The following is a 12,393-nucleotide window of genomic DNA, read 5'->3' as shown; positions in this document are numbered from 1 at the left end:
CTATATATAAGTATGAAAACAATCATCTATGTGGTAATTGGGGAGCTGGGCAAATATCCCATTTACTTTATTATAGTAATTTAAATTGTACCATTGTGAGCCCTATTCTTACCAATTGACTAGGGAGACATGCACCTCCTCAGAACTTCTTAACCACCTATTATTTATTCGATGCATTCCATCATTAGCACATAACCTCATGTTGTTCATTATTTTTTATATAAATTTCTGCCTCCCACCAACATACACAAACACACATATGCATACACATAATTATATTATAAACTCCCTCATAAGCAGGGATAAGGACTAATGTATTATGACGTCTCACTGTGTTTTGTTCAGTGCTGACAAAGAGCAGATACTCAATAAGTGTCTTTATATTGATTGTGGTTTGACCCACGGGTTATAATAGTTTAACAATGATTTTTGTTTTCTTTGATCATTGTTAGAACATCTCTACCCTAGTGGCTTCTGGGTTCATAATAACTGCTTAAAGTGTTAAAGATGATGGAGTTTGGACACAGGGTGGGATGGGATGAGAAGCCTCTGTGTAAAATAAAGGTTTTAATTCCATTTAGATATCTGTTTCAGAAGGGGTTTAGAAACCAAAGCTAAGTGCACGAAGTGAAAGGCATTTTGGAAATTACACGGTTTATTTAATCAGTTTCTAAAGGAACTTGTTTAACTCTAGTTCCTGAATAGATTCTGTGGTTGCAGTTGTTTTATTTGCTCACTAGAATATGTAATACAAAAAATATGCAATTGTAATTTTTGGAATAAATGCATCATATTGTTCAGCATAAGTGATCTCCAAAATATCTGCTCAGTATCCCAAAGTGCACTGACAAACCTAACTGTTATTCTTGATAAAAGGTATGATTCCATGGTATCTGAAAAAATTGTGTTTTTAGATTATTTAAGGGTCTGTATTCCAATTTAACCAAGATTACTTTAAAATTTAACTTTTGGAAAACTGACACATAAAATGTATTTGGCTATTCCCAATCACAATACATTATTTTGCTTTAACTCCCACAGAGTTATTTTTTCATATAGTTTCACTTATGAAACTGGCTCTTACTACAAAAATGAAGTATACCTTGTTGCAGTAATACTGCTTTATTTTGAGATTTGAGTGGGAAGAAAGGGTAATATTTCTATCTTACTAATATTGTGTTTACCAGTTTTTAATTCTGATTTAAGATTCTTTCCATAAAACAAGTTATAATGGGAAAGGGGGAAAGAAGCTCTTGTGTACCTGATTTTCAGGGTGAGGAAAGCAAAAATGTTAAGCTCAGTTACTGAAAACAGTTTTTACTTATTGCATATACCTGCTTAAGAAAGGCCTTAGAATAATCATACTTTGGAGACAAAATCAAGTTTAGAGACATCTAACCCAGTCCTCTCATTTCACAAATCAAAGGAGGCTCAAAGAAGCCACGTGGCTGAACCTAGATCACACAGTTACTGGAAAAGCTGGAAATTGAAGCTAGGCCTTCAGTACTCTACCATCCCCTAGTTTTAACCAACTGAAGGAAAAGGTAAAAATGCAGAATGGTGAAATAGTTCAGAAGAAAGAGTAATCCGCCAAGAGTCTGGCACCCCAACGTAAATCCAAGTTACATTATTGATGATTTACTTAATAATTTTATATCCCTAGCAACTCTCCTCATTAACCTTGTCCCTTTCTAAATTTATTCTTTTCCCAGTTTCAGCTTTTGCTTCATCTCTTGGGCCCTAGGCTAACCTGGAATTACTAGCCTTTGTTAGACAAGACATGAGTAGGGCTGTTTCTTAAGCCAGAAACTATAGTGATTTCCCTTGATCCCGTAAACATGTACAAGTCTCCCCAGCAATTAAAGTACTTCTTCGACTTTTTGTCTCCCTCTGAAAAATGTTTCCTCTACTAAAGGTCAGAATCAAGGCCCCCCCACCATGCCCCGCCCCGCCACCACACATACACAAAAATCTAGTTTCATAAAAAACAAATGCAAAATGTGAACCTTGTTTGAAACCTAATTTAAATAAAGCAACTCATTTATATCCTAATTTGAGTCATTTATTAAAAGTGAATACAGATTAGGTAGTAGATGATATGAAGTAATCATTTTAATTTTATGCAGTAAAATCATTTTATGCTGTTATGTTTAAAACGTCATTATAATTCAAGGTGTATAAAGAAGTACTTACGAAAACAGAACTGCCAGAATGGCAACCTTGGTGAATTCTTTCTCTCATAAAAGCTATAAAAATACTTGTAAAACTACAAAAATCAACTGTTTTAGAATCCTGGAAATTAACCAAAGGTATAGATTTGGCTTAAAAGATATTCATTTAAAAACAGTCTACTGAACTTCAGTTAGAACAGTGGGATCTATGTTGTTTTCACTTGGGCCTACTTTCATTCCCCTCTCACCACAGTAACAGAGCACAGTAACCAGCCAGTTGAGTGGGAACTGATTTGTTTTGGAGCTTCATGTAAAGCCCCATCCTTAGAACACTTTCAATATTTCTACAATATTTACAATAATTCCTTTGAAACACATTATTCCCAGGTAATTGGGCTATTTGTCTTGACTCTGAGTTCAGTTCTTCAGAAAAAGCCTTATCTCCAGAGTTTTGAAAACAATAACATGAGCTGGATTTAATAACATTGCAGTTGCCTAAGCCTGTGAACTCAGTTGTAACAAACAAGATGCTGGCTAAAAATGTAAAAGGAATACATCGGTAATGGCAAAAGGACCAACATAAGGGATTCTAAAACGCTCCAACATATTTCAGGAGATCTAAAATGCTGCAAAAATGTGTATGTCTGTACACATGCCCAAGAAAACTCAGAGAGGACACCAACAACTCATCTCTAGCTACCTTTGATGCTGGACTCAAGCAGGAAGTAAAAGCTAATATTGACTTGTAAATTCTCTGAAATTTGAAGGTGTGACCTCCCACAAAAATCTCCTTGGAACAGGGTAGAAGAAAAACTGGCTCATAACATTTAATAGAATATTCTGAACAATCATTAGCTGGCTACAAACAATGCTTATTCAGGGGCAACTCTTAAGAAGTAAGGATTAAAAATAAAAACAAATATCAAAGAAAAATGCTACCAGAGAAAATAGCAGCCACATATTGCAAGGAATACAGAATCTATAGAAGTATTCTAGGAAAGTAACTGAAGCAAGTAGCAATGAGGACAAAATCTCATAAACAACAATAAACACTAGACGTTGCAGTAGATGTGATTTCAAAGTCACTACAATATATTATTTAAAATGTCCGAGTTTCAACAAGAAATTGTAAGACATGCAAATAAACAGGGAAGTATGGCAGGCACGGTGGTTCACACCTGTAATCCCAACATTTTGGGAGGCCAAGGTGGGTGGATCACTTGAGGTCAGGAGTTCGAGACCAGCCTGACCAACATGGTGAAACCTTATCTCTATTAAAAATACGAACAATAGCCAGGTGTCGTGGCAGGCACTTGTAATCTCAGCTGCTTGGTAGGCTGAGGCATGACAATCACTTGAAACTGGGAGGCAGAGGTTGCAGTGAGCTGAGGTCATGCCATTGCACTCCAGCCTGGGCAACAGAGTGAGACCCTACCTCAAAAAAAGAAAGAAAGAAAGAAAGAAAAGAAAGAAAGAAAGAAAGAAAGAAAGAAAGAAAGAAAGGAGAAAAGAAACAGGAAACTATGGCATATAGGCAGGAATTAAAGAAGTCAATAGAAAGTGTACAGAGGGGGCCTAGATGTTGGACTTATCAGACAAGGAGTTTAAATCAGCTATATAAATATGTTTAAAGGACTAAAGAAGACTATCTTTAAAGAATTAAAGAAAACTATGATGATAATGCTCACTAAATAGAGAAAATCAGTAAAGATATACAAATTAATTTAATATTTAAAAGAATAAAAATTCTGAAGTTGAAAAGTACAATAACTGAAATGGTAAATTCATTAGATAGGCTTAATAGAACATTTCAGAAGGCAGAAGAAAGAAACAATAAACTTGAAGATAAACTTGAAGATAAGTCAAAAGAGATTATCCCATCTGAAGAACAGAGAGAATAAAGGAAAATGAACAAAGCCTCAAAGGCCTGTGAGACACCATCAAATTATGCATAATGGGAGTCCAGAAGGATAGGATAGAAAGATACAGAAAAGATATTTGAAAAAACAATGGCTGAAATTTTCCCAAATTTGATAGAAAACACTAATTTACATGTCAGAAAGCTCAATGAACACCAATTAGGATAAACTCAGGGATATATACCTACATACTTCATAGTCAAATAGTTGAAAGGCAATGACAAAGAGCAAATTCTGGAAGAAGCAAGAGATAAATGACTCAACATACACAAAGGGACCCAAATAAGATTAACAGTTGACTTCATCAGAAGCTGTGAGAGCCAGAAAGCATTGGGATGACATATTTGAAGGGCTGATAGAAAAATATTGTCTACCAAGAATTCTATTTCCAGTAAAACTATTCCTTAAAAAAATGAAAGAGAAAGATATTTCCAAATAAAAAAAAAGATAGAAGTTGTAGTCAGCATACCTAACCTATATCTACCAAAGGGAATCTTTCAACTAAAATGAAAAGGTAGATGGTAACTTGAATCCACATGAATGAAAACTCTTTTCTCTTTCCAAATGGTTTAAAAGACAACTCCATGAAAAAAAATCACAAAACTATTTTGATGCATTATAATGTATACAACTGTAATTTGCATGACAATGATATCACAAAGAAGGGGGAAGAAATGGAAGTATATTGGAGCAATATGTCTACATACTATTGAAGTTTAATGTTAATCTTAACAAGATTGTTTCAAATTAAGATGCCTATTATATATGGAGTGACTGAAAATGGGATAATGAAACTCTACTGTAATTAAAGTTGATGGTTGCCTAACATTGTGAATATGCTAAAAATCACTGAATTGTACACTTTAAAGGGTGAATTTTATGGTATAAGATTTATATCTCAATTTTAAAAAGGAATAAAAATTAAAAGATGTATCTTGTAAGCCTCAGAGCAAACACTAATACTATTTTTAAGTAAATAAAATAAAAACATAGTGAAAAAAATCCAAAAAGGAATTTAATGAAAAATAATAACTACCTTACTTAATTTTGTTATGCTTAACTGCTTGGCATCTAGCTGGAACCCAATATACTGTACTTATATGTATTATTAGCCTTATTTTTGTTATTGTTGTTGTATTCATAGCATAAAATCATTTCCTCAAGGCCACAGCTTTACTGTAGTAGTCATTGAATAAATAATAGCAATAGGTAAGAAAGGTGAGTCTAGGTTTAACTTTGCTGTTTCACTACTTTTTTATTTACAATTTTATTTTTCCTATTAACTATCACCTTTGTGTACTGTTAAATTAACTGCTTTTTTTTTTCAAATAGTTTTAACATGTGTCTGAAAAAAACTGCAAGGGAACATGAGGTAAGGCTAGAAGTGTCATGTGATGGCACTTGCAATCTCTTGTAAGATCTTTTGTTTACTTCAAAGTATAAATTGGACAGCTCTTAATTACATTGTTAGAATAGTTTACACCAGAATTAAGTACAGTCTTAGATTCACTGCAATTGCCATCTTTTGTTTAGTCATTTACATAAGTAATTAAATAGAGCTTACAAATTATGTGTAAACAATGAGTCACTGAAAATGAAACTTTCAGGTGAATAACCCACAGTAAAAGCCAATTGAGTAATTTGTCATAGTAATGCAAGCTAAAAAGTTTATTTATGAAACATTGGTCTTCAAAAATTGCCTTAATATTTTTCAATGAAATAAGTTTGGGGAAGTGGTCATTTAATTTTCGTATTCCACTTAAATAACAAGAAGCTTACCTTACTCTGTTGTATTTAAACTGAGAAAATATATATTTGTGTTATGTTATATTATATTACATTATATTTGAACCAATATACTACTTCTGGAACATTTGTTTTGGTACATGTGAAAATACATAATTTACATTTTTATATGCATAATATCTTTTTGTTTGTAAATAGGGGTTTGGTTTAATGTAATACTAAAAATAATAATAACCTTAAAATTGTATATTAAGTTAAAATTTACTAAATATTTTCACATTCAGCTTTTAATATTCACAAATACCTGTGAAGTAGATGCTAAGTGAGATATTATAGGTTAAAATACTTATCAAGATAGATGCACAGTAAAAGTCATTTATAAAAGAGGATCTAGTTTGTAGAGATAACCAGTGACTTACCAAAATCAAAATACTAATATAACATTACTTAAGAGTCATTTGATCAAAAAGACTTAGTTAAAAAAGAGTATTTCTTAGCCAGAATTAATGCTAAAGGCTATAAACTATCAAATTTAAATACGTATATGATTAACTTATCAATGTTTAGCTTTTATATAATTTTCTATTTAACAATTTCCTTTTTATTAGTAACCAAACAAATTATACTATAATGTTTAGTGGAAATAACTTGTCATCTTTATTTTTTACTCCAACTGCCCTTCAACAGAACACTGAGGTTGATTACAACGGTTTATATGTGCCACTCACTAGTGAAATTCATGTATACACAGAGTTTGTAATCAGGTTTATGAGGAATTCAAAATTAGACACTTCACTTTCTTCCATCACAAGAAAGACTTCAAACAACAGGGAATTTACTTTTCATTATATATTTCATTTATTTTATATATATTTTAAATATATTTGATTTAGATATATTTCATTATTATCTTTTATATGCCTTCTGTTTTGAATATATTTTCATATGAAATTAAATACATAAAAGTTAGCTTCAGCTATTAGTTTAATAGAACATATTCAGCTTTGTCCTTTGTACTTGCTCTTAAAATAGTAAATCCAGAAACTTTTTCCTCCCTATCAATATAAAGGAGATACTAAGCTAAGATGGGGTTAAAGTAAAATATGGGATATAAGATGGGGTTAAAGTAAAATAGAAAATGAATAAGTGCTTAATGAATATCAAATGCCTCTAAATTAATTCCCCTTTAAAGTTTTGTTCTACAGAATTTTGAGGAGAAAATAGGTTTTTTCTTAGCCAGTGCAAGCTTTTGGGTTCCAAGAATGATTATGATCTAGAATAAGGAAACCTCTTGCTCTGCAGAAGACAGCCTGTTCTAATTCTCCCATGTGTACTCTAAGTACGAACTCAGAATACTCTTTCTGCTTTATTCTAAATAGGGCAAAAAAACCACATTTGTCATGATCTTACAATTACATAAAAAACAGCAATATAAAATCTTCATTGTAGGGACATGGATGAAACTGGAAATCATCATTCTCAGTAAACTATCGCAAGGACAAAAAACCAAACACCGCATGTTCTCACTCATAGGTGAGAATTGAACAATGAGAACACATGGACACAGGAAGGGGAACATCACACTCCGAGGACTGTTGTGGGGTGGGGAGAGGGGGGAGGGACAGCATTAGGAGATATACCTAATGCTAAATGACGAGTTAATGGGTGCAGTACACCAACATGACACATGTATACATATGTAACAAACCTGCCCATTGTGCACATGTACCCTAAAACTTAAAGTATAATAATAATAAAAGAAAGTACTGTTTGTGCTATTTAAAAATGGTCCTCTTGTTCACAGTTTAAGGCCTTTGGCTGTAGATTTTATTTTTAAATACTGTATTTATTTTTCTGATTACAGTAATAACACATGGATTATACAAATTCAAATATTAACAAATATATGGCTAGGCATGGTGGCTCACACCTGTAATCCTAGCACTTTGGGAAGCCAAGGCAGGAGGATCGCTTGAGCCTAGGAGTTTGAGAACAGCCTGCGACATATAGCGAGATTCCAGTTTCTGCACAAAAAAAAAAAAAATAGCTGGGCATGGTGGTGTGAGCCTGTGGTCCTAGACACTTGGGAGGCTGAGGTGGGAGGATTGCTTGAGCCTGGTAGGTCAAGGCCACAGTGAGCTGTGATTGTCCCACTGCACTCTAGCCCAGGTGGCAGAGTAAGACACTGTCTCAAAAAACATATAAGTTAAGAAAAATAAAAATTATTTTATAAAACCATAAAAAAAAAATCTTCAGTGGCTTGGCTAATTTGCAATTGTACATGCTCCAGTAAAAACTCTTGTATATCCCATAACATGTTACTACAGAATAAAAATAGAAATAAACAGGATGAAAATAAAAATTCTATCTCCAATATCTGTGTTACTAAATATTTCTCAGTGAAAAGAACTCCATTAGAAGATCAATCTCATTCAAACTTGATTGTCTTGTTGATGCTCTTCCTTTAAAAGAAACAATGGCACTGGGTCATGGGAAAACTTAATTCATTAAGTTTACTTTGGGGACTTAATGTTATATGAACATTGAGTAAGCAGCTTGTCTTTACTACATTTTGAATGCAGAATAACTAGATGGCAAAGATTTTAGATTTTTGATAGGTTTTATCTGAAATACAAAACAAACTTCAGCACACAAGGAATATGGAAATTTGACTAAAGAGGAAAAGAAAGAAACAACTTTTAATGATTAGTCCAGTGATCCTTTTACTACACAATTCAAGCACTCTGTTAGGAGTACATACAGAAAAATGTGAACAATTAAGATCCATAGTTGTAATATATTCTATTAAGCATATGAAAGACACCTTTCAAGATAGAGTTACTGCCCTTTAAGATAAAAGCTAAGTAGGCTATTCTTATTCATCGTATAATGTTTAAGAGTGAGGATTATGGATATATAGTCCATTCATTCTAAGCAAATTTTCTTTTATGTTCACTTAGATGACAACAAGGATAAAATGTCTTCTGAGTATTAAAATAATGTATAATTAATGACTAGGTTTTTCATCTATGATCTCTTGCTGGGACTAACCAAACTGATTATAAAGATCATAGGAACATAAAAGCACATATGAAATTAACACTATTGTGTAAAATATAAATTCTTATTTTCATCTCCCTATCATTGACAAAAGCACTAAATTTCTACCTTTATAATGATACTTTCAGATTTTGAGTAACTTGTTCAAAGTGGCATAACTAGGTATCTTAATTATAGAATCTTAAGACATAAAAGACGACCTCAAAAAAAATCTAGTTCAAGCTCTTATTCCAGGCACAAATTCCTTGCATAACCACTAGTGATGGCTGGTGGTGTCTTCTCTTTGAAAGACAGAGCTTTTATTGAACCCTAAGCTGATTCTTTCTATATCTTTTACCATTTACCTTGCTTTTGTCTTTGGAAGTGTATGAGTATGAAAATCCTTCAAGTCTTTGAAGATATATCATGACCCCTCCCATTTCTCCTTAATTCCATTTCTAATCGCATGACAGCAGAGGCATTACAATCTGGGCCTTCAAACTGTCTTAGGCAGGTGTTAATAGAGTCTGAACTGAACTGAAAGAAAATTATTTTGAGTAAAGCTATAGTTCTAAAACAGTGTGTATCAGCTAGGACCATGTACAGTACTAATAAGTATATAATAACTATTAACTATTAGTATTACGGTAGGGCTTGGAGAAATTACCCTTAAATATACAAAAGACTATTTCATTAATTATGTTACTCTGTGTCTCTAGAGCCATATCAAGACATCAAGCAAGAATCAACATTTGTTGTTGCCGTTGTTGTTTTTCAGGAACATAGTATGTTCAACATTTCCATGGGTCGGTGGCAGAAATAGCACTCTGGCTAGCTGGGAGAATAGGACCTATAATACCAGTGATGTGAGGATGGATATTAGCCTTTTGTGGCCCTAAAACGAGGTAAAATTGTATACCTCAATTTCCCTCATCTGTAAAGTGGGAAAAATACTTATATGTTGGTTGTGTGGATTGAATAAGATAAATGGACAGAGTAAGTGTTCAATTAAAGTTAGCTATTATAGTACTTGTTATAATCGTTTCCTTCACCACCATCATTCAACCCAGTTAAAAGGCTCTTGGGATAGACATACAGGCTTTGAGGGAAAAGTTCATGAAGTAAGGACTGAGAACTTAGCTCTCTAGGATTTGGCACATTAGCAGACGATATAAAAATCACTGAAAGTTTCCAAGGCTGGGCACAGTGGCTCATGATTGTATTCTCAGCACTTTGTTTTTTTTTTTTAACCTAATATATCTAAAATATTTATTGTTTCAACATAAAAATTATATACCGTATTAGACATAAAAATTATTAGATTTTAACCTTCTTTTCATAGTACATCTTTGAAATGTACCTATTTTACATATATACCAGTGAATTATGTCACTAAACTTTCAATGTCAAAATAAAATGTAGTCCTACCAAAACAATAAAGCTCCAGCAGAAAAATATGAAATGCTTCAATTTTTACATTTAAATTAATGAAAGTAAATTAAAAGTTTAGTTTCACAATCATACTAGCCACATTACTTATGCTCATCATCTACATGTAGCTTCTTCATTTAAATTTAAAGTAAATTTAAAATTCAAGCCTCTCTTTGCACTAGTCACATTTTAAGTGATCAGTAGTGAGCTTTAGAGTATATAGCCAATTCTTGACTGTTCCTCTGTCATTTTTTACATTGATTTCAATGAAATAAATACACTGATAAGTTTATGAATGTGTATTTTCCCATGTTTTGGATTACTTTCTTTTTTTTTTTTATTATACTTTAGGTTTTAGGGTACATGTGCACAATGTGCCGGTTTGTTACATATGTATCCATGTGCCATGTTGATTTCCTGCACCCATTAACTCGTCATTTAGCATTAGGTATATCTCCTAATGCTGTCCCTCCCCCCTCCCTCTCAGCACTTTGTGAAGCTGAGGTGGGTAGATTGTCGTAGCCCAGGAGTTCACGACCAGCCTGGGCAACATAGTGAAACTCTGTCAAAAGAAAGGAAAGAAAAAAAAGGAAGGAAGGAAGGAAGGAAGGAAGGAAGGAAGGAAGGAAGGAAGGAAAGAAGGATTGATTCCACGAAGGAGTGAGATTTAAGAAGAAAAAGAAAAATGAGGATAATCTTCAAATCACCAGAACTGGACACTACAGAGGGAACTCTAATCTTTCTTGAGAAGACAGAGGACGTCTCCTCTTAAGGAAGAAAACGCAGGAGGTGCGTCCCATAGTTGGCAGTAGAATACTGATAGCATTTAAACTTTTGGTGCATTGTTTTCTTTATGTATTAAATAGGGATAGTACACGTATAATACTTGGAACAATGTCTGGCCCTGAGCAAAAACTCAAGTGTTGGCCGTTGTTATTTAGCTTTGACAGTGCTGCCTATCTGTCTGTAGTGAAATTATTTTTGCAACCAGAACTGGAATGTTAACTACAATCACATTATTTATTTATTTTGTGCATTTATTGGGGAATTAAACCAGTAATTAATACGTAAAAGTTGTACATTTCTTTTACTTTTTTTTTTTTTTTTTGAGTTGGAGTTTCACTCTTGTTGCCCTCAGGCTGGAGTGCAATGGTGTGATCTTGGCCCACCACAACCTCCACCTCCTGAGTTCAAGAGATTCTCCTGCCTCAGCCTCCTGAGTAGCTGGGATTACAGGCATGTGCCACCACACCCAGCTAATTTTGTATTTTTAGTAAAGACAGGGTTTCTTCACGTTGGTCAGGCTGGTCTTGAACTCCCAACCTCAGGTGATCTGCCCACCTCGGCCTCCCAAAGGGTTGGGGTTACAGGCATGAGCCACCGCACCCAGCCAAAGTTGTACATTTCTAAGGAGGATAGAAGAGAGAAACAGCAAAGGATAACCAGAGGTAGAAGACTCTAGATATAAGAACAAAAATCAGGACCTCTGGACTGTATTCTTCAATGTATGTCATTATAATTTAAATATACTAACACTATTATTCTTTTTGTAGTTAGAATGGAAATTTACCTGGTAAAGAAATTTTTTTCTCTAGGATAAAGAGCCCGCAGCGAAGTGATTAAGGATATTGTTAAAGGGAAAGGGGATATTGGGAGAAGACATTTCAACCCCAAAGTAATGATTCACAGGTGAAGATAAGTGGGCCTGGGAATTTCCAAGAATATCACCTCATGAACTGATTTGCAAAGAGGAAGGAGACCTTCATTTATCCATTAAAAAAAAAAGAGCAGATATAGGAGTAGTTGCTAGGTATATACAAGTACACAAGGCTGACAAGTTACGTGCTAAGCTTTTCAGAGGGATGTTTTTTGGGTGAATGCCTGAGGACAGGAATTAAGGCATCAGTGTATAGACTCAAGATCAGCCCTATGGAATATGTAAGACCTGTGGGTGATAACCATAAGTAACAAACAAAGATAAAAGAGAGATAGCTGTTTTACAGAGGGACTTTGTGAAGGGGACAGGGACAAGTATTGCTTTTTCAATGCTTAGATAACAAAATGTGCCACAGTTATAAAGGGGTATT

General features: G+C 33.8%; 1 protein-coding gene across 3 annotated transcripts in view; it reads right to left on the bottom strand.

The window, feature by feature from the left end:
• The window catches only part of HTR2C (5-hydroxytryptamine receptor 2C), a 326,375-nt gene that overhangs the window by 135,332 nt on the left and 178,650 nt on the right, over window positions 1-12,393 (bottom strand). The window lies entirely within an intron of this gene.

The sequence above is a fragment of the Nomascus leucogenys genome, chromosome X (assembly GCF_006542625.1).
Source record: "Nomascus leucogenys isolate Asia chromosome X, Asia_NLE_v1, whole genome shotgun sequence".
Taxonomy (NCBI): domain Eukaryota; kingdom Metazoa; phylum Chordata; class Mammalia; order Primates; family Hylobatidae; genus Nomascus; species Nomascus leucogenys.
The sequence above is the reverse complement of the archived record's forward strand: the minus strand, read 5'-3'. Positions and strand labels throughout refer to the sequence as shown.